This window comes from Delphinapterus leucas, chromosome 21 (genome assembly GCF_059928025.1).
Source record: "Delphinapterus leucas isolate spDelLeu-1000000601 "Yukka" chromosome 21, BTC_Dleu_Yukka2, whole genome shotgun sequence".
Classification (NCBI taxonomy): Eukaryota; Metazoa; Chordata; class Mammalia; order Artiodactyla; family Monodontidae; genus Delphinapterus; species Delphinapterus leucas.
The window spans coordinates 14,416,779-14,440,705 of NC_143149.1; the positions used below are offsets into that span (position 1 = coordinate 14,416,779).

Here is a 23,927-nt window from a genome sequence, read left to right on the forward strand (position 1 = left end):
CCAGGGGGAATCACTCAATTTAAAGCAGAAGAGATTTCTAAAACATTTTTAAGAATAGTCCTAGGACTAAATAATTCTAAGTAGGCTGACTGACTTCTGTCATCCCACCCTCTCTGTTCCTTTTAACTGCTTTCTCATCTCCTACACCCCCTTTTCCCCCACACTTCCTGAAGATGAGGCACTGTTCAGCTATCTCCACTTCTCCATACTTTGGAATTATTTTATCCTTTGCATTTAAATACAGCTCTCCTTTGGGATTGCTTGTACTCAACAAGAGAGCCATTAGAACAGACAACTAGTCAATCTGGTAAGAATCAGTAGTGGTTAACTATGGGTATGAATATGTTCATTTCCCTGGTCCCTTCCAAGTGCATTGTAACAAGGGCTTTCTTAAAGCTAAACCTTAATCATAAAATTTTATTCTAATGGTGAAATTCCAGATGCCAGTGCCAATCGGGAAAATATTTGGAGGCATTACGCGGAATGGCTAACTAGTAAAAAAATAAATAAATAAAAAATAAAGTTTACCTTCATTCTGGCATACATACATAGTGAAAAAGGCTGGTTTGGACCTTCTGTCCCTACAAATGTAAGATCAACATCCCCATGTGGTTTGGAAACAGATTCTGCTGGATAAGTATCATGCTTGTGATGCTTTCCCAGCTCGGGGATTGAAGGATTCCACGTCTACCTTTCTGAGCAGTAAGCGATGAATCATGCAGAATTTGTTGAAATACTTTCTCAGTAAAGGCAGTAAAAAGAACATTAGACTCAAGGTCAATAAATCTGGTTTGAGTCTTTGCCACGTAAAATCTAACGTACTTGGTTATTACTGAATTTTGGGAGTCTCACTTTCCTTTATAAAGGTGGCATTTCTAAAGTGATCTCAAACAAACAAGCAAACAAACTGCCTCACCTGTTGTGAGAGATACAGTAAAGAATGAAGATAACAAATACAGTATCATTATTCTCCTCAAATTTACTCACTATTTCTCACCCTACCACACCCTCTCAGTTATGAGGCTTTGTAGAACCAACAGTAATAAATAACATGGGTTTAATGCCAATTATAACCTAGCCTCTGTTCCAACTTCTTTATATGCATCATCTCATGGATTTCTTACTAAATTCTACAGGGTATTAGCAATTATACCCTACCTCCATGTTCTAGATGAAACAGTGAGGTTGAGGTAGATTAGATAACTCATGTTGGGTCACATTTTGGACTGAAACTCAGGGCTGACTGTCTTCATAGCCAACATGCTTGTCAATATAATACACCAGCTCCTTATACCCTACACCTCATTTGCACCCTTTATGAACCAAGGCCTTTGTCAGCAGTGTTGTGGTTTAAGAAGCAACCTAAGAGGAGTAGGGTATCAAAAACTATCAAATGATGGCTGGAGAAAGATGGTCCTTTCTAGCAGCTTCACCAAATATGGATAAAAAATTGTTTAATAGTGGGTCCTTTAGTCACAGAGGGAGAACACCACTGATTGTGTCTTGTAATAGATGTGCAATACATTTCATTACTTGTTTGGCTTACCTATTTTCCTAGGTAGATATGCGTACTCCAAAACACATTTCTTTTCAATTTGAAATCATTGTCTGACTTTTAACTTGTTTAGTCTGAACAGCAGAAAAATACATACCAATGATTCTCACTGTATTCTGACAAGGACTATCTCATAGGATTTCATGATCAGCATTTCAATTTATACTCTGTTTCCTTTTCCTGGTCTGGAACCACTACGGTTGCTTTATCTCTCCAATTCTCCTTTCTTTAATTTATACTTTTCCATATGACAAGATGGGAAATTCCCTCTATCTATACTTTTTTTTACTGTTAAGATACTATCCCTTTTCCTGGTAGAATTTTTTTGGTCATAAAAACTAATCTGATATAGAGTCTAAGAGGACCCCATTCGGGAAACAAGAATTATGATAGTCCCCCAGTCTCCTTTCTCTAACAGATGATCTATTTAAGCCCATCATGGTAATTCTGTACCATTTGTCATGAACATGTGGGCCAGTTGTAGCCAATGAGATATTAGAGGATGTTTACTGGAGGCCTCTGGAAAAAAATTTCCTCCCTCCTAAGGAAGATCCACGAGAGACATTATGTCTCCCTATGGACACTGTCAGGTCAGGAGGTCATGCCTGGGACTGCTACCACCATCTTACTTGCGGAGGATGAGGCCTAAACCTGGGAAGGCAGATGAGGGTTCTCAATGAGGTTGAATCAACTATCTCTGAAGGCCGTCCCAACTCAACACTTCTTTTAATGGGAGAGCATAAATTTTCATCTTTCTTAAGCTGGATCGTGTCAGGATTTGGCTTATTTGTACCTGACATCATCTCCCACAGCTAGGTCATCCTTCTTTAAATGTACAAGGAATTATTTGAAAGAAAAGATAAATGGATGTACCTCCTCAACTTATTGGTCAATAGGAATTGAGACTGACTCTACTGACAAAATGGAAGGACTCTTGGAGTTTTCCTTTAATGGTGAAAAAGAAGTTTTTAGATGCAAAACGATCAGTCTTGCAAAATGCCCATTTCTCTACCATAATGAAGACAAAAATAAAAATTTGAAATTTTATCTGTTCAACTAAAAGATTCTTCTTCATTCCTACTGTTCTTTCCTCTCCAGTGTCCAAAAATATTTCTAGATATTGAAACTTAAAATCTTTTGCACAGCTAAGGAAAACATAAGCAAGATGAAAAGGCAACCCTCAGAATGGGAAAAAAATATTTGCAAATGAAGCAACTGACAGGATTAATCTCCAAAATTTACAAGCAGCTCACGCAGCTCAATATCAAAAAAACAAACAACCCAATGCAAAAATGGGCAGAAGACCTAAATAGACATTTCTCCAAAGAAGGTATACAGATTGCCAACAAACACTTTAAAGGATGCTCAACATCACTAATCATTAGAGAAATGCAGATCAAAACTACAATGAGGTATCACCTCGCAACAGTCAGAATGGCCATCATCAAAAAATCTACAAACAATAAATGCTGCAGATGGTGTGGAGAAAAGGGAGCCCTCCTGCACTGTTGGTAGGAATGTAGATTGATACAGCCACTATGGAGAACAATATGGATGTTCCTTTAAAAACTAAAAATAGAACTACCATACGACCCAGCAATCCCCACTACTCGGCACATACCCTGAGAAAACCGTAATTCAAAGAGTCATGTACCACAATGTTCATTGCAGCTCTATTTACAACAGCCAGGACATGGAAGCAACCTAAGTGTCCATCGACAGATGAATGGATAAAGAAGATGTGGCACATATACACAATGGAATATTACTCAGCCATAAAAAGAAACGAAATTGAGTTATTTGTAGTGAGGTGGGTGGACCTAGAGACTGTCATACAGAGTGAAGTAAGTCAGAAAGAGAAAAACAAATACCGTATGCTAACACATATATATGGAATCTAAAAAAAACAAAAAAGAGATGGTTCTGAAGAACCTAGGGGCAGGACAGGAATAAAGACGCAGATGTAGAGAATAGATTTGAGGGCACGGGGAGGGGGAAGGATAAGCTGGGACGAAGTGAGAGAGTGGCATGGACATATATACACTACCAAATGTAAAACCGATAGCTAGTGGGAAGCAGCCACATAGCACAGGGAGATCAGCTCGGTGTTTTGTGACCACCTAGAGGGGTGCGATAGGGAGGGTGGGAGGGAGACGCAAGAGGGAGGAGATATAGGGATATATGTACATGTATAGCTGATTCACTTTGTTATACAGCAGAAACTAACACAACATTGTAAAGCAATTATACTGCAAAAAAGATGTTAAAAAAAGTGAGGATGGATCTGTAAAAAAAACAAAACCAAAAATGGATGGGCTATGGTTGAAGATAAGGTGCTGTATAAGTCAGCTTTGTTGTTTTGTATGTTTAGGAAGGAAGATAGTTTGCCCCTGGCACTTTCCTGAGCAACAATTTGTAAAAAGTCTCTTCTGTGTGGTTAGGTGTAGGAGAGACAAAGAACGAAGGAAACTTCCTCTTATTTCTTCCCCTCCACTTGATGTTTATTCTGGAGTAGCATTGAAAAAAATTATTCATGACACTTGTTATAAACACTAAGGCAGACTTTAATCAGGACCATTATGATAGGTGTAGGGTCTGCAGAGGTGGCATTTTTGCAGCAGGAAAGAGAGACAACTTCGAATGCAGTAAGGAACAGTGAGGATTTATACAAGGAGCAAGGTGAGCGTCAATGAATAGAAAAGTACTAAGAGGAGAACATCAGGGGCAAAAGGGGAATCTGGCTAAGCCGACCTGATGGGATTCTTGCTGAAGGCAGGCCAGGGTGATCAGATGTTACCTGGGGGATGCTGAGAGAAAAGGCATTTTGTCAGATATCCAGGGTGGGGAATCCTGGTGAAACCAGCTGAACAGGATTCTTGCTACAATTGGGCGATGAGGCCCGACAAGGATGGACACCAAGATCAAGGTCAAGGGGCTTCAAGGAGCCTGTCTAGAGTTTGGTCAAGGAGAGAGTGCTTGTCAGTAGCAGGCTCCTGTTCTTTCTACTCTTCTGTAATTTTTTTTTTGTTTGTTTGTTTTTTCCCTGAGAAAGCAAAGAAAAGAAGAGGAGCAAGTGTTAGTATTAATCAAGCATCTGAGACCCTCTGAATCTCAGCTGTAACGTTTGCAAGGTTAACGTTAGTCGTCATTATTAGTCTGTGTCGTTGGTTTATAAAAAAGCCGAACTGTTTAAGGAGGTTGAGGTAACACGTAGATGGGTGAAGGCAGAGTACTGTGGAAGAAAGGAGTTAAAAGTCAGAAGGTTTAGATGAGCTTTCTACCTCTAATGTTCTCTAATGTTTACCGGCTGTGTGAGCTTGACGAGTTACTGAGCTTCTTAAATAGCAGTGTGATTGGCTGAATTCTAAGATGGGCCCAGTGATGGCCAACTCCTGCCATTCACACCTTTGTGTTATCTCCTCCCATAGCTTAAACCAACCAGTGTCAGTTTAACAGTAGGACGAGCCAGAAGTGGTGGTATGTCACCTCTGAGATTAGGTTATACAAGACAGTGATCTCCCTTCCTCCCTCCCCCTCTCTCTCCATCTCTGTCTCTGTCTTTCCCATTACTCGCTCTGGGGCAAGTCAAAAGCCCACATGAAGAAGGAACTGAAGGCTTCTTCCAACAGCCACCTGAGTGAGGCCTCCACAAGCCTTCAGCTGACTGCAGCCCCAGCACACATCTCATTGCAGCCTCCTGAGGGACCCTGAGTCAGATTGACCAGCTAAGCTGCTCCTAGATTCCCCAACCCTCAGAAACTCTGTGAGATAATTAATGTTATTTTAAGCTGCTAAGTTTTAGGGGGAATTGTTACTCAACAGTAGATAAAGACCCTCTGAATAATGCCTTTCTACCAATAATATAGTGAGGACTCAGTAAAAGCATGGATCAGAAAACACTTGGTAAACCTTAAAGTACGACATTTAGAGCCAAATGAATAGAGTGGAAGAAAGTGTCTAGAAAAGCACTATCTAGAAGAACTTTATGTGCAGATGGCAGTGTTCTCTCCGCGCTCTCCTGTGTGGTGCTGTTGACTGCTTGGCATGTAGCTAGTGCAAAATGAGGACCGGAATGCTTTGTTTTGTTTTATTTTAATTCATTTAAATGTACATAGTCATAGGTGGCTAATGGTACCATTTTGGACACAACGGGTGTGGAGGTTTCTAAACCCACAAATGACTATTTCAAAACAGAGTCAAAAAGAGCACAGTGCATAAATATCAGGATCATGTTTTCTTCTCCAATTGTGACTTTTTTAAAGGAAGACTTGTGTTATTTATGTGATCTGGAGATTATGGATTGAGTTAAATTAAGCAGTTATTTCCTTCCTTGTGTGCAAAAAGGGCAATACATTTTGTGAAACTGGGTTTCCTGAGACCTCAGGGAGATTTACTTTTGTGTGTACCTGTGAAATTTATTAGGCATGAAATTACGGATTCAATTGACGGTCCCACACAGTTGGCTGATTTGTATGATTAATTGAAGGGGCATGCAATGAACCAACTGTGCCCGCAGCTACCCAGACTACACAGGGCACTGCTGATTCATCCACCTGGCAGGTGAGAGAGAGTTAATAACCTGGGTGTTTCTTGACACCACTTTATTCAGTGATGTCATCTGGTAAATATGTAACCCCAAATGCAAAGCAACTACTCTTAATTACTTGCAATGACAGTTAAACCTGACTAAAGATATACTTCAATGTATATACAATTGTATCAGTTAAGGTTTGTAGGATGTCATGTATATTACCCTGTTAAAGTAGGAATGTTGAACTGGATTTTCTTATTCTTTCTAAGTGATATCTGTTGAATTGTGCTCTGCAATATAGCTGATTGTCACTTAAATGTTGGCAATATCATAAGTTCCTATGTCATGTCAGATTATGCCTTTCATCCACAAGCTTGCAGTCACGTTATTGTAAGATAACTGTTGCGGCTCCAGATCAAAACAGGATGAAGGAGAGCTGGCTATCCCCCAGTCATGGAAAAAAGTAAAAGTGGATCCTTATCTCATACTAGACACAAAAAGTTTCTCTTGATGAATGAAAGATGTAAGGCTGTAAGGCCAATGGTTTTTTTTGTTTTTTGGTTATTTTTGGCCTTGCCACGTGACATATGGGAGCTTAGTTCCCCGACCAGGGATCGAACCTGTGCCCCCTGCAGTGGGAGCTCGGAGTCTTAACCACTGGACTGCCAGGGAAGTCCCCCAGTGGTTAAAATATTTAGAAGAAAATATAATAAAATAATTTATCTGGGGCTATGGGAGGGTTTACTACATAAGACAAGATGTTCTAGCCATGAAAGAAAAGATTGACAAATTTAATTACATAAAAATTAAGAACCTCTGCTTATCAAAAGACACCATGTTGAGAAGTAAAAATGTAAGCCACAGACTGGGAGAATACTTATGTAACAAATATAATTGACAAAAAATGAGTATCTTTAATGTAAAGAAGTTCTACAAATCAATAAGAAAAAGGCTCAATAGAAAAATAGGAAACTTTCAATAAAAAAATGAAAAAAAAGAAACCCATGAACCTGTGTTTCAGGCAGAGGAAGTATGAATGGTGATTATTTTTGTAATGGGTTAAATTGTGCCCCACCCCATGTCCTAATCCTTAAATGTCCATGTCCTAATCTTTAAAACCTGTGAATTTGACGTTTTTGGAAAAAAGGGTCTTTGCAGATGTAATTAAATTAAGAATCTCGAAATAAGATCATCCTGGATTATTCAGGTAGGCCCTAAATCCAACGACAAGCATACTTGTGAGGGTCATTCAGGTGAGAGACCCTCAGAGCTAAAAGGCTATATGAAGGCAAAGGTAGAGATTGGACTCATGCAGCCACAAGCCAAGGAATGCCTGTGCCACCAGAAATCAGAAGATGCACAGAAGGATTCTTCCTGAGGGCTTTCAGAAGGAGCACAGCTCTGCCAACACTTCGATTTGGGACTTCTGGCTTCCAGAACTATGGGACAAAACATTTTTGTGGTTTCAAGCCACCTAGTGTGTGGTAATTTGTTACAACAGCCCTAAGAAACTGATACAGTACATAAGAAGAAATACTTTCATTCGTTATTAGACAAACAAAAGTTAAAACCCCAATGTAATACCCGATACACAAACCATATTGGCAAAAATGAACATGTCCGATCATATGAGATGTGGTAAAGATATGGCTCAACAAGAATTCATACCATACTGGTAAGGCTGTAAATTGGTGCAACTACTTTGGAAAACAGTTAGGTATTACCTTGCGAAGATGGATCTGTACGTACCCAGCAATTCTACAACTAGGTTTCACACACCCAAGAGGGAAACGTGTAGACCAGGAGATATGTATAAGAAAATTCACACCCACTTTGTTCATTGAAAACAAAACCTAGAAAACAGACAAATGTCCAGCAAGAAGGGAATGAATAAATAAGTTGTATCATCTTCACACTATAAATTTACACAGGGCCAGTGAATGTACCATTGTTACATGTAACAACATGAATGGTCCCACGTGGTGCAGCATGTGGGATCTTAGTTCCCCTACCAGGGATGGAACCTGTGCCCACTTCAGTGGAAGTGTGGAGTCCTAAGCACTGGACCACTAGGGTATTCCCCTGAGTGATTTTTAGAAATATAGTATGGAGTAAGAAATAGAAATTGCAGAAAGTTTGCTCAAAGTCCAGCAAAACTAAACAGTATGTTACTTATGGAAATATACATAAGATGTAGCATATTCATTTTTTAAAAAGGGATAGTGGTTACTTGGAGAGAGGAGGCTGGTGATGGGATAGGGAGATGTATGCCGGTACAAGAATATTCTGGTCCTGAGATGGGGAATGGGTCCCTAGTTGGTTGTATTCATTCGTGCTTATTAATTAAAAATGTTACAAAAGTTCTTTTTTAATATACTACTATTAAAAATATTTAATATCAAAACAAAACTAAAAAGAATGCTATAATAATTAGGGCTACGCAGAGATCATCCATAACCTCAAGCTGTCAGCCTGTCTGTTGAATATCCTTTCGACAGGTGTCTGAAGAGATGGAGGGTAGCAAGAATGGATATAATCTCACACACAGGAATAGAAAGAAATAAAATAACCCTCTGCATAGATGTGGAAGTGAGAATAGCTGTTATAACAGGCAAAAGGGAAACGGGCCATAGATGAGAGGAAGGGAGATAAGACTGCTCCGATGAAAGTCTGATGCATCACCAAAGCTTTCCCAGATACTTAAAGTCCTGAGAGTCATGCTTTGAGTAAGGATGACTTAGTGGGATGAGCACGGCAAGGCAGCCAGGTGCTCTTAGAGAAAAAAAAAAAATCGAAGTTTCAGAGTGTACACTAGGATACCTCCCCGGGCCTCAACACTAGTGTGCAACCTGAGCTTGTGTCAGCTGTTCTAAATGAGTGTGTGTGAAGGTGGGCAGAGTTCAATCTTGTACATGTAGGCTTAGGTCTTCACTGCAAAACCCCAGGGCCTAATAAGGTTTGCACAGTCACTTCTTGGCTGTGGGGAATTATCCTATTTGAAGCGTGCCATCTGTTTCCAGTTGGGACCCTAACTGATACAAGCAGGCCTATTAATTATCTCTCTCAAACCAGCTGTTGGCAATCCTAGGCGTGGTTTCCTGGCAGCTATTACCCTACACTACTTGCCTATATTCCCTGTAAACAAAAGTGTCAGTATAGAGCAGTGATTCTCAAAGTGCCGTCTCAGACCAGAATATTACCTGGGAACAGGCTTACCTGGGAACTTGTTAGAAATGCAAAGATCACCCACCCAAGGCCTACTGAGTCCAAAACTCTGGAGGTGGGCGGAGTAACCTGTTTCAAGAAGCCCTTCAGGTGATTCTATATGTGTTAAAGCATGAGAACCGTTAGCAAAAGGAACTCACAATGCAGCATCCTGAAGATCATATTTATGTTCCAAATAAAAATTTTAGCTCCTTAAGGTGTATAACATGATGCTTTGATATACATATATGTAGTAAAATGATTACTACAATCAAGCTAATTAACATCTCCATGTCTTCACAGAGTAATTATCTTTTCTTGTGTCTGGTGAGAGCACCTCCCAGGATCTAGGTTCTTAGCAAATTTCCAGTACACAATACAGTATTATTCGCTGTAGACACCATGCTGTACATAAGTTCTCTAGAACTTATTCATCCTACATAACTGAAACTTTGACCTTTATCTCCTTTGACAAATATCTCCCCATTTCCCCCACCTCCCCACTCCTGAGAGCCATCATTCTATTCTCTGCTTCCATAATTTTGACTTTTCTAGACTCCACATACAAGTGAGATCATGCAGTATTTTACTTTCTGTGCCAGGCTTATTTTGCTTACCATAATGTCCTCCAGGTTCATCCATTTGTTACAAATGGCAGGATCTCTTTCTTGCTAAAGGCTGAGTAATATTCCATTATATGTATCACAATTTCTGTATCTGCTGAATTTGTTTTCATACCCTGGCTATGGTGAATAATGCTGTAAGGAACATGGCTAAGGTACTGATTTCATTTCCCTTGAATATATACCCAGAAGAAGGATGACTGGATCATATGGTCATTCTATTTTTAATTTTTTGAGCAACCTCCATACTGTTTTTCATAATGACTGTACCAATTTACATTCCCACCAACAGTGCACACGGATTCCTTTTTCTCCACACCCTCTTCAACATTTGTTATCTTTTGTCTTTTTGGTAATAGCACTCCTAACAAGTGTGAGGTGATATTTCATTGCAGTTTTGATTTGCATTTCCCTGATGATTAGTGGTGCTGAGCATATTTTCATCTGTTGGCCATCTGTATGTCTTCTTTGGGAAAAAATGTCTGTTCAAGTCCTCTGTCCATTTTTTTCATCAGATTATTATTATTATTATGCTATTGAGTTTTATGAGTTCCTTATATGCCTTAGGTATTAACCCCTTATCAGATATATGGCTTGCAAATATTTTCTCCTATTCTGTAGGTTGCCTTTTCATTTTGTTGATTATTTCCTTTGATGAGCAGAAGCTTTTTAGTTTGATATAGTCCTTGTTCATTTTCACTTTTGTTGCCTATGCTTTTGGTGTCATAGCCAAAAAAATCATTGCCCTGATCAATGTCAAGGAACTTTTCCCTGTGTTTTCTTCTAGGAGTTTTACCTGTTTTAGTAAGAACTTATGTTTAAGACTTTACTCCATTTTGAGTTGATTTTTGTATATAGTGTAAGGTAAGGGTTCAATTTCTTTCTTTGTATGTGTTTATCTAGTTTTCACAGCACCATTTATTGGAGAGACTCTCTTTTGTCTATCGTGTATGCCTGGTGCTCTTGTTGAAAATTAGTTGACCCTATATGCTTGGGTTTATTTCTGGGCTCTCTATTCTCTTCTGTTGGCCTATGTGTCTGTTTTTATGGTAGTGCCATACTGTTTCGACTACTATAGCTTTGTAATAAAACACAGCCTGAAGGGAGGAAGGAAGGGGTTATTAGAACCCAGGAAGAAAGAGTCAGGTTTGACCACCTTGAGACCACTACATGTCAGTGAAGAACACAGCCAGTCCAAGGTAAATGTACAGGGAGGGAAACGGGAGAATAAATGTCCTGACCTCAGTAGCCTCCCTCCCTCTATCTTCCACCTGAGCACCCAATGAGAACAAGAGAGCAAGGGAGGCCTTGATGCCATCCCCACAATTCCATCTCTGGGGCACAGAGCAGAGTGTAAAAGGGTAGAGGGGCAAGTGAAAGGTATTAGGCATCTTCCAATCCATGTCTTTTATTTAGCAGCCCTAACTGCAAATGCAAGTTGAGGGAGAGGTGATGGGACCAGAGACAGGTAACACACATTTCAAGTTCTTGTCTCATTTTCTGAAATCTTGTTTAGGACATAGCACAATCTGAGTTAAGATGACTGAGACTTATGGAATTCTCCCACACTGTAGAGTGGAAGAATTTAGGAGGGAAGCTTAAAAAGTAGGGGGGGAAATTTTCCTCTAGATCAATTTAATGTGGGGCCAGTCTAAGGGGGTCATTATACCATTACGTTAAGTGACTCAAGGCTATATCAACAATGCCCTAAATAGATTACTTTATTGGAGATTAATGAACTGAGTGATCCTATTGAAGAAATTTTTGTTTGTGATCATCATCTAGCTCTACAGGCCATACCCTTTCTAAATTTGGTAGTGAGAGAAAAAAACAAAAAAGGAAGAAACAATTTCAGCGTGTGATAATTACTCTAGTCGCAGTAACAGGGCAAAGGTAGACCAGGGTCTAGTAGCTTGAGTCCAAGAAAGAATTTGGTAGGTTACTGGGGAAATAGGGTTTACTATGTTAATTTTGTGGATTGGTTACCAAACCTAACTCTGTGACAGTGGGCAGAGAAATGCTAGTTATCTTCCAGCAGGATTTACTGTTTGAGGGGGTCCTTGAGAGGATCTCAGCTACTCCTACTACTTTCAGTGCTTTGTTGAGACCTGATAAGCCAACGTTGCAAGTGGATGACGTAACCGTGTTTGGGAGAATGTTAGAGCTCAAGGAACGGTTCTCTAAAATTCTCTACATCTCAGATAAGAACTAAAAATGATCCTATGAAAAACTACAGCTTTGTCATGACCTCGTAAATTATTTATAGCATTATATTCCAAGACTGCTACCACTACCACCTGGTCAGCTCCCAGGAATTAAGGTCTTCTTAGGCTTCAATATTTAATGCTTATTGCACAGAACATAGCACTTATCAAAAACTCATTGCTTAATCTTTAGTTTAATAAAAATTACTATTTGTTCACTTTTAACATTTCTTGTTTTTTTTTTTTTTGGAAAGCCTCCTTTATCAAGTCTCTTAATGTCTCTCTGAGGTAAAGTGCGTTTTGATTAAATAGTCAGCCATTAAATGCACTTACACGTGCTTCGTTTAGCACTGACTCCCTGGTATCATATTTGCTTGGATATGAAATGAAAGGTTCTGGAAATGAGTTGAATACTTTGACTACAGAAGCCTAAATAACTGGTTTATACCTCTGTTTTTTGGGTTTTCCTTTTTTGTACTTGGTCATCTCTGGTCTGTTTATATTCACTGAAGAGACAACAAAGAGATAAGCCTCTAAATTTTGTCTGAAATATAGGATAGATAGCTAAACATCCATTTCCCTAGAAATGTGCTAGTTCTGAGATGTCCTGTTGAAGTAAAATTATACATAATTTGCCTTTAGACTGTGTATATGTATTTTGAACAGGTTTAGCAATGGGAATATATTCTGGATTCCCTTTAAGTCCAGATACTTCCAGTTGAATAGTTATTTATGAATAGCGGTTTTATTTTAGTGCGTGTTTTAAATACAGTAAGTGATTCTGTTAAGAGGGCTAACTTTTCAGTAGATTTTACCAATTCGAGTCAACCCATTTCTGAAAATCTTCAGGATGCACTAAATTCTTTCTTTTTTAAGTTTAATGTTCTTCTGAGATGGATTAAAAAGTTAGCTTTTGAATTCTACTATACAGGCAACTTCTATTTGATATTGCATTCTATTTTAAATCTTGATTCTGTAAAGGTTAAGCAGCTTCACATCTAGCTCTGAGAAGGTTCCAAAGAGGAGCAAAAGTCTTATTAATATCAGAGTGTTTAGACCACTGAGTATCACCTTTACTTTGCTGCCCCACACAGGCTGCATACCTAGGACGCAGTGACTCTGATCCTGACGCTTCTTGAGAAGGAAGAAAGCAGGCACGGCCTCCAGGACAGCGGCCACAAATACTTGCTGTGTTCGTGAAGCAGCTTTTTCCCAGCTAATCATGCCACTCTGACCATTATCTTGGCATGCGGCACTAATTCATTTTGGGATGAGATTACATAGTCGAATGTAGAAAGCTAATTTGAAATACCCACTTTAAAATGTGGTGAATGTTTTCATGCATTCTATGAAATTACCTGCCAGTTGACTTTACTTTAGGCGCAGATATGCCCCCTTTGCACGTGCAGAGACTTCTTTTTCAATGCATCTACCCAGTATTCACGTGTAGAAAGTTTATGGAAGGATTGTTTTGCTGAAGCATACAAGTGATACAATGAAAAGCTCATGGGGTTTGCAGCCAGACAGACCTAGATTAGGCTGCTATTTTTGATGAGGGACAAATTTCTTAAGAGCTCAGAGCCTGAGTTTTCTTTAAAAATGTACATAATAATATTTCCCCAATAGGTTATTGAAATAGCATGTATAAGAATCTAAAAAAGTCTGAAACTTAGCAAGTCCTAAAGTATAGGTTTCAACTTTCTCCCTTTTAAAAAATATATTTATCTATTAACTGAGGTAAAACATATTCAAATTCTATTTATTTGAGCAATAATCTAAAAGTCTGCTTTATATCTTTAAAAAGCAGATATTAGAAAATTGTTATATAGGAAATTCTATCTCCTAGCATAATACAACTCTTCAAGCCGAACTCTAATAAGCTTTCTTCCAAGGATTTGGGTCTTTAAACTATCTTTAGCCCCATTATCAGTGTTTCAGATAGGGCCATTTGGATGCAAATTAGCCAGAAAATGAACTCCGATAGAAGTATTTATTTAGAGACCAATGTTGTAGTACTCTGACCCAAAGAACTTCCTCACAGAATGGGATCACACAAAGGTCAGTGATAATAAAACAAAAACATAAATCAAAGTAGAATCTTCCTGTAAACTAACAGCAATATATTCAGTTATTACGTCAGTCAGGATTATTTATAAGTATGTCAATAAATTGTGTAGCATCTCGTGGTTTCTCTTCGTGTTCCTCAGCTTATACAATTTGCAGTACTTTATAATGTACCTCCGTAATGTAAAAGAAACCCATTGTTTAAGAAATATCCAATTACCTAGCCTAAGAAGCACCTGTGTCCTCCCTTTACTTATCCTGGGATGTTTATTGCTGTAAACCCGTTATTCTTCTGTGCTGGTGGATCTCAAACTTTATCAGGTGTCGGAACCGCTAAGAGCTGGACCCTACCCTCAGAGTGTTGGATTCAGTAGATCTGGGTTGAGGCCTGAGAATATGCATGTCTAACAAGTCCCCATGTGACATGATGCTGTTCTTGCTTTGGCTGGAAGAGCAGGAAAGGAAATGCATAATGCTCAAAGGCAATACAGACCCCCCACTGTTCTTCCCTCTGCTCTCTCATGCTCCAGTCTTAGAATAGAGCTGTAGCCAAACCACCATCCCACTGAGAGAAAAATGTTGTGTGCTGTAAGCCTTTGAGATTTGGGGGTTGTTTGTTATCCCAGCAAAAGCTGACTAATGCATATCCGTTCACTGTGACATTATTTAAATAGTAACGATCTAAATATTCGGAAATGATCTAAATATTTGGAAATGATCTAAATATTCATTAAAAGGATTGAATGAATAAATCGTGGAATCTTCAGATAGTGGGATAAAATATAGCAGTTAAATTGAGTGAACAAATGCCGTCTATGTCAAATAAATCTTAAAAACAATGATGAGGGTAAAAATACTGCAGCAGGCTACCTGCAGTCTAATGCAATTTACATAAACTTTAGAAAATGCCAAATACTCTCCTGTATTACTTATGGACATATACATAGTGAAATTGTTAAAATATGAATGAAATAATAAATTCTAAATTCAGAAGAGTGGTTACCTGTCAGAGGGGAGTGAAAAGAATGAGTATGGTGAGGAATGAAGAACCTGTATCTGTAAAGTTTTGTTTCTTCATGGAATGAGGAATAGATGTCAAGATTGGACAAAGCCAGATGATGGGGACACAGAAGTACTAGTCTGTATACTTTCCTTTATGCTTGGAGTAGATCACAACACAATAAAGCATATCTTTTAAAGGAAGGAGCTTCCATTAGTAATGGGTTTTGAAAACTCATGGGGTCCAGCAGCTTTAGGTGTGTGGCCGATGAGTGAAGCTGGCGTTTTGAGATTCTCACAGGTTCAAAGAACAAAACAATAGAAATAAGTGGCTCAAAATACTTGTGGTTCAGTCTTATATTTTAAACATGGACACAGATTTCAAGCCGTGTAGTGTCAGTAAGCATGCATACCAGGTATTTCCTTTTTCCTGAATGCAGATTCACTTACTTGGCTGGAAAATTTGATTTGATTTGAATTCAGTAAAAATGCTTGGATAGGCTTTCAGAGGTTACACACAAAGCCCAATTTCCTCTCATTTTTTGGTTTTGTTTTGTTTACTGGAGACAAGAAAAGAGGATAATTGGGGGTGGGTGTGATTGTCTCAAAGCTTTACCCACCTCCTTCCTTTCCCTTCAGGAGGAAGGCGAAAATATAGTGTTGCTTCAAAACCTCTACAGCACATCGGAATAATCTGGAGAGCTTTCGAAAAGCACAATTTTCCAGGCCTCGCCTCACATCCTAGTAAATCTGGAGTTTCCAAATATGAGGCAGAGAATCTATTTATTTATTCATTCATTCATTTATTTAAAATCTTTCTACAGTTACTGTTATCTTCATGAGACCACAGCCCCCCCAAAGCCCCACCAGCTGAGAGTTTCTCTTGTAAATTTGCTGCTCACTGCGGGATATTGCCCATTATGTCTATCTTATAAAGCAGTCAGCAAGTGCTAAAAACACAGCAAACCAATAAATAAATTAGGAACATTGTATATAAATTGATTTATAAAATTAGGTGGGTCCCTTAAAAGGAGAGCAGCCCACTTATAGTGTTACCCTACTGAGCCCCGGGCGTTGAGCTTCATTTAGAGGTTTGCGTATATAGAAGGTTATCTTGTAGCTATGCTAAGAGTATTAGGGTTCCCTGGGTGTGTGAGCCTTCTATTAAAAATATCGTTAGCTCTTCTATTCAAGGTGTAGGGTATGCAAACGCAAAGGTTGGGAGGACGCTGACTTTGAAACTGGTGTCTTTCAAACTGAAATTGTGGTAGTGATGACCTTTTGTAGGTTTTCTTTTAAAGAATATCTGTGTGTTCTTGAAAATTAATGTTTATTAAAATATTAATATATTTTTATGATTAAAACTTAAATGCTAACTTTTTATTGGGGTGTGTGTGTGTGTGTGTGTGTGTGTGTTGTAACCTAGGGAAGCAAGAATGAAGATAAAAGGGAAAAGAAGCAGAAAAGGAAAAAAGCAAATACAAGACAGCTGCCATTCTACTGGGAAATACAGCCGGTTGCCTGGTGGTGAGAGGTTTCTTCTGAGAGGCTACACGGAGCCATTGCCTCTTGGAACCGTGTCAGCGAGAAGGTAGGGTAAAGAATCTGCCAGCCCCTTCCCTGCTTTCGTCTCTCATTGGTCAGAGTCGGCCTGGGTTGCCGGCTCTCTCACTGAGGCCCATCAGGCAGCCTGGGTAACAGAGGCCCTGCGTGTGGAGCACACTGGTGGGCAGAGGCAAGCTCTGGCGGCTCTGTCTGCAGCCCGCAGCCTGGAGGCTCGCTAGCTGAGCAGCTGCCCTTTAGGGATGACCTCAGAAGTCCAGGTGGGATGGTGGACACGTGCAGTCTGAGGCGTGAGGTGAGGTACCAGGGGGTCGTGCCAGCGGCGGCTCCTAGGGCAGGGAGTACCTGTGCAGGGAGCCCAGCGAGGGAGGGCGCTACAACCGCTGGCCTCCACCTTGAGGTGGTGACGAAGCGTAACGAGCCTTCACTGAAGTCTCTCTGTGGCCGTGCTTGGTGCCAGTCTGGCCTTCTTGCAGGGTCTTCAATAGCACTAAGCCAAAAACTGTAGCCAAGCAAATCCTGGGAGGCACATAACTGGGGCTGCTGCACCAAGTCTGCAGTACAGGCAACATAGAACATGGTCTGAGGCCTCTTGCTGTGCCAGAAAGTAAGGCGGCTGCCAATCTTGGGTTGTGTCAAAAGGACACACGTGCCAACTGGAGAGCACCTATCACTCAAAACCATGACAATTTCAGGGGCAAAAAGAATAATGAGTGCAATGGGTGGCCACACAAGGACTCTATAGAATAAAAATTCGTGGATGAATAGTGGTGGTCCGAAAGTGAATTGTGGCTGCCAGAGGCAGGGGTGGAGGCTGGGGAATTTGGGTGAAGGGGTCAAAGGACAAACTTCCAGTTATAAGACCAATAAGGCCCGGGGATGCCACGTCCAGCGTGGTGACTATAGTTAACACGGCTATATGGTACATTTAAGAGCTGCTTAGAGAGTAGATCCTAAAAGTTCTCGTCACAAGGGAAAAAAAATCTTTTTTGTAACTCTATGAGGAAATGCATGTTAACTAAACTGATTGTGGTGATTATTTCATAATATGTATAGGTCAAGTCATTATGTAGTACATTTTAAAGGTATACAGTGTTGTATGTCAATTATATCTCAATGAACTGAAAATAAAATGCAGAAGGAAGGATAGAATTTGAGAATTTGCTTTTTGCAAACTTTAATGAAATAGTGGGTCTAGGCAGTGATAAACAGAGGCTCTTAAAACCATTAGATAAAGAAAAAAAAACATTAGATAAAAAGTTAAGAGAAAAAGTTTATAAAGGATGGAGCATCCTGATGATGCCAGAACCCATTGATCAATATTATCACTAAAAGTGGAACAGGCAACCAGACACTAAGTACCTACTGTGAAGTACTCATGCCTCGAAAACTGAACCTGAATCTAATTCAGGTTGATCTACGAGTTCACAGGAAATATGAGGGACAGAAGAACATAGAAATTGATACCTTGAGGATGCAATCTGCCAAATTCAGAATAAGGAAATCTCAAAAGACAAAAGAACCCATTTTTCAGCAAATGGCATAGAAAAACTGAGAGTGAGGCACAAAAACAGTAAATTTTAAAGAGGGCTTGGAAAACATGTCAGCGAAATACAGTTTTAGGATCTTCTTTGGATTATGATTCAAACAAACCAACTTTGAAATGCATTTTACAGAAAATCTGGTAAAATTGAACATAAACTGGGTGTCAGATGATATTACAGATTTGTTGCAAATTTTGTCAAGTGTGATAATGTCATTGTGATTATGTTTTTTCTTTTAAAGTCCTTATCTGTTAGATATACTGAAGTATTTACGGGTGAAACCATATGATGACCGGGATTTGCTTTTACAAATCCAGAAGAGGGTAAAAAAGTGGGGATGATTAGATGAGAAAGCAGGGACAAAATGTTGCCAGCTTGTCGAAGTTGGGTGGGAATACGTGGCTTTCATTGTACTGTTATCACTACCTTTGTGTATGTTTGAAAATCTATAGTAGAAGGTTAGAAAATGAAAATACATGACCAAGTTCTTCTTAAACAAACACACAACCTCCCATGGGTTCTGATGAATCAGCCAGCTTTGGGAATCATTTAGGTAGAGAGGACCTTGGAATGAAGGAGGGGTAAGTGTAGAGAGGCTGGAACAACCCCTCCCCCAACCCTTCCCCCATCTCAACCCCCACTGTTCCCAGTTGCTTTCCCACCCCCAGTGGCTGCACTCTGAGCATTGGTTAGTGGATTATGCTCAAGGGTTCACAATCTCGATGATGAGCAGACAGTGCAGAAGAACTCAGGATGCAGGAGTACCTGCTTGATGTTATAGCTGGCAGTTCTATTAAAATTCTTTCTCTGATCTAAGAAAAAGATTAATGGGTATTAATATTTAGCTTGTATTTCCATGAAAAAGACTGTGGAAAAGCATTTTGCAAAGCACCTATGGTAACTAATCCAGAAAATAAATCAAATTAGTCACTGTTGAGGGCTTGCATTACAAACCAAAATAAGATACGTTTTTTGATGAGTGGCTAGCTTGAGGGTAGAACTTCATGGTTTTATGACAGAACATTTACTATTAATTATTTCCCAGTTAGTTCAGCTCATAAGGTGCTATGGAAATAGCACTGAGCTGGATATCCTGAGACCAGGTTTTGATTTTGGATCTTTCAATGGCAAGTCGTGTGACTTTCTTCGAGTTACTCTCTCTGAGGTTCAATTTTTTTCATTTCTAAACAGAAAAAAGAATAGGTGTCTGAGGTCCTTACAGCTGTAAAATTCTATTTGTCTCTGAATTTAAAAAATGTTCTCATTCCTTTGCCTGCACAATTTCATTTATTCCTAATAACAACCTTATGACATAGGAAATTTTATTATTCACACGTTGACAGATGCAGAAACTGAGAGCAGACAATAAATAAACTGATGAAGTCAATTCTCAATAGTTGTTGAACAGTGAAAGTTCAGGTGTGACCCAATTTTCATTCTCATAGAAATATCCAGTCACTGAGTTTTCCTATGTATGCTGGTATTTACTATTAGTAGTTGAGGCTCCATGGAGTTAGACATTTACAATCATTGGAAACTCTGAAATATGAGAGAAGTTTGATATGTCTAACAATTATAAAAAGTTTGCATCTCAATTCAAGCTATCATTTTTAAAATACAATGGTATTTCTGTAAAATAGGTTCCTTTCCAACTGGATTTGTGTGTACATGTGTGAAAGTAAGTTTCCCAAAATTTCAAGAGAATTAAAGAATCGATAGTATATATTATGTCTAAGATGTCTTGTAAAATAAACAAAAGGTCTCTAAATTTTAAAAGATAAAATGTATTCATCTAATAAGTATTTAGTGAGCATTCGCTATGGACCTCTTTGTTCTGAATGAATTTGAATCTTTAGTGTCGTTCAAAAACTACCTGGATGTGATTAGGGTCAGTTCCTGTCTAGGTTCCCTGGAATAGAGCCTGTTCTACCTGATTTCCAGGGTCATTGCCCTGTTAGACCACACCAACGGTATTTTGGCCCTGTAATCAACATTCTGGCATCCATGAGAAAGTTCAGAATGCCACTATTTATGCTACATAACGGAACCTTGCATATAATCGAGGTACTCAGCGAGTAAATATTGAATTAAAGCTAACATGAAGACATGATCCTTTAGGAAAAAAGGTAGCCATGGTTAAGGCCATTTGAGCAGGTGAGATTTCAGGTGGCAATAAATCAGGTTACTATTTTAGGGGCAATAGATATTTGGTTCTTTGTGGATTTGCTTGTGCAAAACTAGATCTGTGTTGTTCTAAAGATTTGATATCCACAGTGACAATGAGAGTAAAGATACCTGTTTTTTCACTTTATACTTTTCAAAGCACTTTGATTATGTTATCTCATTTAATTTTTAATATCGATTCTTGATGACACTTTCATGTAAACACTGGCTTAAATTTTACGTGGAAAACGGACAAACCCAGTCTTGTGAGGGGATAGTGTCCTCCTGCTAAAAATAATGTAATGAAAGAAATAGAGGTGTACTTTGGAGGCAACACTCTTGGCTAAAAATCCCCGACATCACTGGGGAAAACTTTCATGTTAATGCTACCTCTTTAGGTCTGAATGTTCTGGTGAAATGAAGGGGAAATATGAGGATAGGTAAATTAAAAGTCATGCTGCCCTGTTTTAAATTGTATGACCATGAAAATTATGTCTTTACAAAACTTTTTTTCTAATTTATAGTGCATGTTAATAAACATAATTCAGTTGTTTAATTCCCAGCAGCACTGAACAGAAAGCAACACTGTAGGTGGCTGATTAATATTTTATGTTTATCTTTAGTAACTAACCATGTCAATATGTGAAGATGTTCTGAAAGCAACAACATATTCAAAACAAACTTCCTTTGCTATGTAATTTCCTTGAGATATTTCATTTTTAAAAGTGTTTATATTAAAGCTTTTCAAATGTACAGCTTAGCCAAATAGTATTTATACTATACATTTAATAAAATTTAAACAAAAGTTTAAGGGTAGAAAATTTTTGGCTTAACCACAGTTTAAGGGAAGTTTCTTTCCTATTATCACATGCTATATATAAATCTTTATACCTTCATATACTTTGGAATAAACAATTTAAGTTCAGGTTGTTTCCTTTTAAACTTCTCAGAGTTTGTCCAGATTTTCCTTTATATTATCAATAAGTGTGTTATTATCTCTGTCTTGTACCATCATGTACCACTAATTTATATTTTCCAACCCTTCACAAAGAGCTTAGTGTATCAAATCTTCATTTTTCAGGTGCTACATAATATTTAGTAAAAGGCATGATCTTTCTTAAAGGAAATAATTTCAGTTAATATCATCATTGAGATGATTCAGGTAAACTTATAGACAAGAGAGACCATATTTTATAAATATTCATAAAACATTCCAAATATTTAACAACTGATAAGCCTAGGGCACTGGCCAGTCAGAACAGACAGGAGCCATAAAGTTGAACAAAGTCCTGCAGGCCCCTTTGGGGCCAGATATTAACCCTTTAGCTGCTGGATCCTGAGAAGGGAGGAAGGAGGGGACAAACCAGGAGAGAGGCAGAGGAGGGATGAGGAAGCTCCTGGGAGCTCATGACAGTGACTGTATATAAATACCAGGGTGTCTCAACCTTGGCACTACTGGCGTTTTGGGACCAATAATTCTTTGTCATTAGGACCTGTCCTTTGCATTGTAGGATACTCAGGTGTATCTCTAGCTTCTACTCACTGGGTTCCATTATCACTGCACCCTTAGTTATGACAACTAGAAACGTCTCCAGATATTGTCAAATGTCTCCTGGGAGGTTGAGAACCACTGTTCTATATCATCTAGTACTGAAATATTTCAATATCCTAACAGCCGTTACATTCATGCCCCCGTTCACAGTGTCTTAAACTGTTACCTGCCTTAGAGAGCTTAATAAAGATTTGATGAATGAATGGATGACTTATGCAGTCAGTCAATACACTGGGAATAACCTTTCAGGAAAGGTTGATGCATACGTCATCTGTTGTATTTGAGTGTAGATACATCTTGATTTACGGCTAAACAGGTGATTGGTGAGTCCCTTCACCATGCTGACCACAGTATTTGACACTGTGGAGGCTGCTGGGGCATGAGGTCTAGGGTTCATTGTCTGCAACTCTTCTCACTTCATGTACACACTCTTTTTGGATCATTTCTTCCACTCTCAAGGTTTTCACTTATACTCAGATATATCCTACATTTGCATCTCTATCCCTCTTTCTGCACTTAAGCTGCATTTCTACTGGCCATGCATATATTATACTTTAAATAGGAAATGTAGAAAACTGAACTAGCCTTTGCCTCCCCTCTCTGCATCAAGACAAACTCTTTGTCCTATTTTACCTAAATTAATTAGATCATTATCACCTCATTCATGGTGGTAATCTAGATAACTCCCTTGCCATTCCTACATGGAATCAACAATCATGTCCAGTTTTAACCTAACCACCAAATAGTTTGGATTTCATTCTCTTCTCTTTCTCTTCACTCCACTGGACTAATTCTAGTCTCCTGACTGGTCTTCCAGACTCTGGTGTGTTCTCTCAAATCCAAACTTCACACTGCTTCCTGCACCATCTAGCTAATGGCAACTCAGTGCCATGCTAACGTGCTTCTGTTTTCTAAAGGATAAAATCTAAGCTCTTTAGCACAGCTTTCTAGGTTCTCCCTAACCTGGCCTCTACTGAGTCTTAGAATCTCCAACGTAGCATTTTCTGTTCCAGCAATTCAGAACAGCTGTCAGTTACCTGTTACCCTATGATCAACTTGTCCCTTTGACGTGGAATACCCTCTTGACCCTTTGTTACCTAACCAACTCCTCATCCTTCAGTTCAGGTGACACCTCTTCTAGGAAGTCTTCCCTGAGTTGTTTACCCTGGGCTCAGTAGCTCTGTCATTTGCGGTATTCTGGGCCTTCCTTAACTGTAGCGTTGTCACCCTGGGCTGAAATGGTCTATTTAACTCTTGTGTGGTTCACCACTAGGACTGAGACTATGTCTTATTCATCTTTATATCCTCAGTTCCTTGCATAGGTGCTTAATAAATTCTTTCACTATGATCTCAATAGTGAAATATAAATTTCTTAATCTTAATTAATAATCTTAATTAATAATCTTAATAAATTTCTTAATCTTAATAAATTCTTTCACTATGATCTCAATTATGGGGAAAAACCCCCAAAACCTAGATGTACAGATATTGTGAAAAAAAAAAAAAGACCAGAAGGATAGCCACGTAACATAGATTCTGTACTTTTGACATTTTATTTGGTACTTTCTCTCACCTTGGCCACAAGAAGTATCGGTGTAAAGCTTATCCACATTACTACATTACATAAGGAAAATAAAGTTGCTTTGCAAATTTTGGGGAAGACTGGAAAGGAATGGGGTGAGGGGGAGAAAGGGAAGAAGAGGCAACATCAATAACAAAAATATAAACTTTGCTAATTGTATCCCATTAAACCAGTGCTCTCCAAACCTATAACCCTGCTTCTACCGGGAAAAATGGAAAAGCAGACTAGAAGTCCAATGTTAATAGTTCCGCTTACTTCCTTTGTTAATTATGAACAATGCCCAGCCCTCCTTCCTCACCACCCAGACACCCTAAAAAAACTTTTTGAAAACAATTATGTTTTA

General features: G+C 38.9%; 1 protein-coding gene across 2 annotated transcripts in view; it reads left to right on the plus strand.

Annotated features, from left to right (window-relative positions):
- The window catches only part of LOC111173431 (uncharacterized), a 122,320-nt gene that overhangs the window by 6,451 nt on the left and 91,942 nt on the right, over positions 1-23,927 (plus strand). For both annotated transcript variants that reach the window (XR_002644190.3, XR_002644191.3), the window contains exon 3: positions 16,607-16,771. The gene's annotated coding sequence lies outside the window, so the exon portion shown is untranslated. The remainder of the gene's footprint in view (positions 1-16,606; positions 16,772-23,927) is intronic.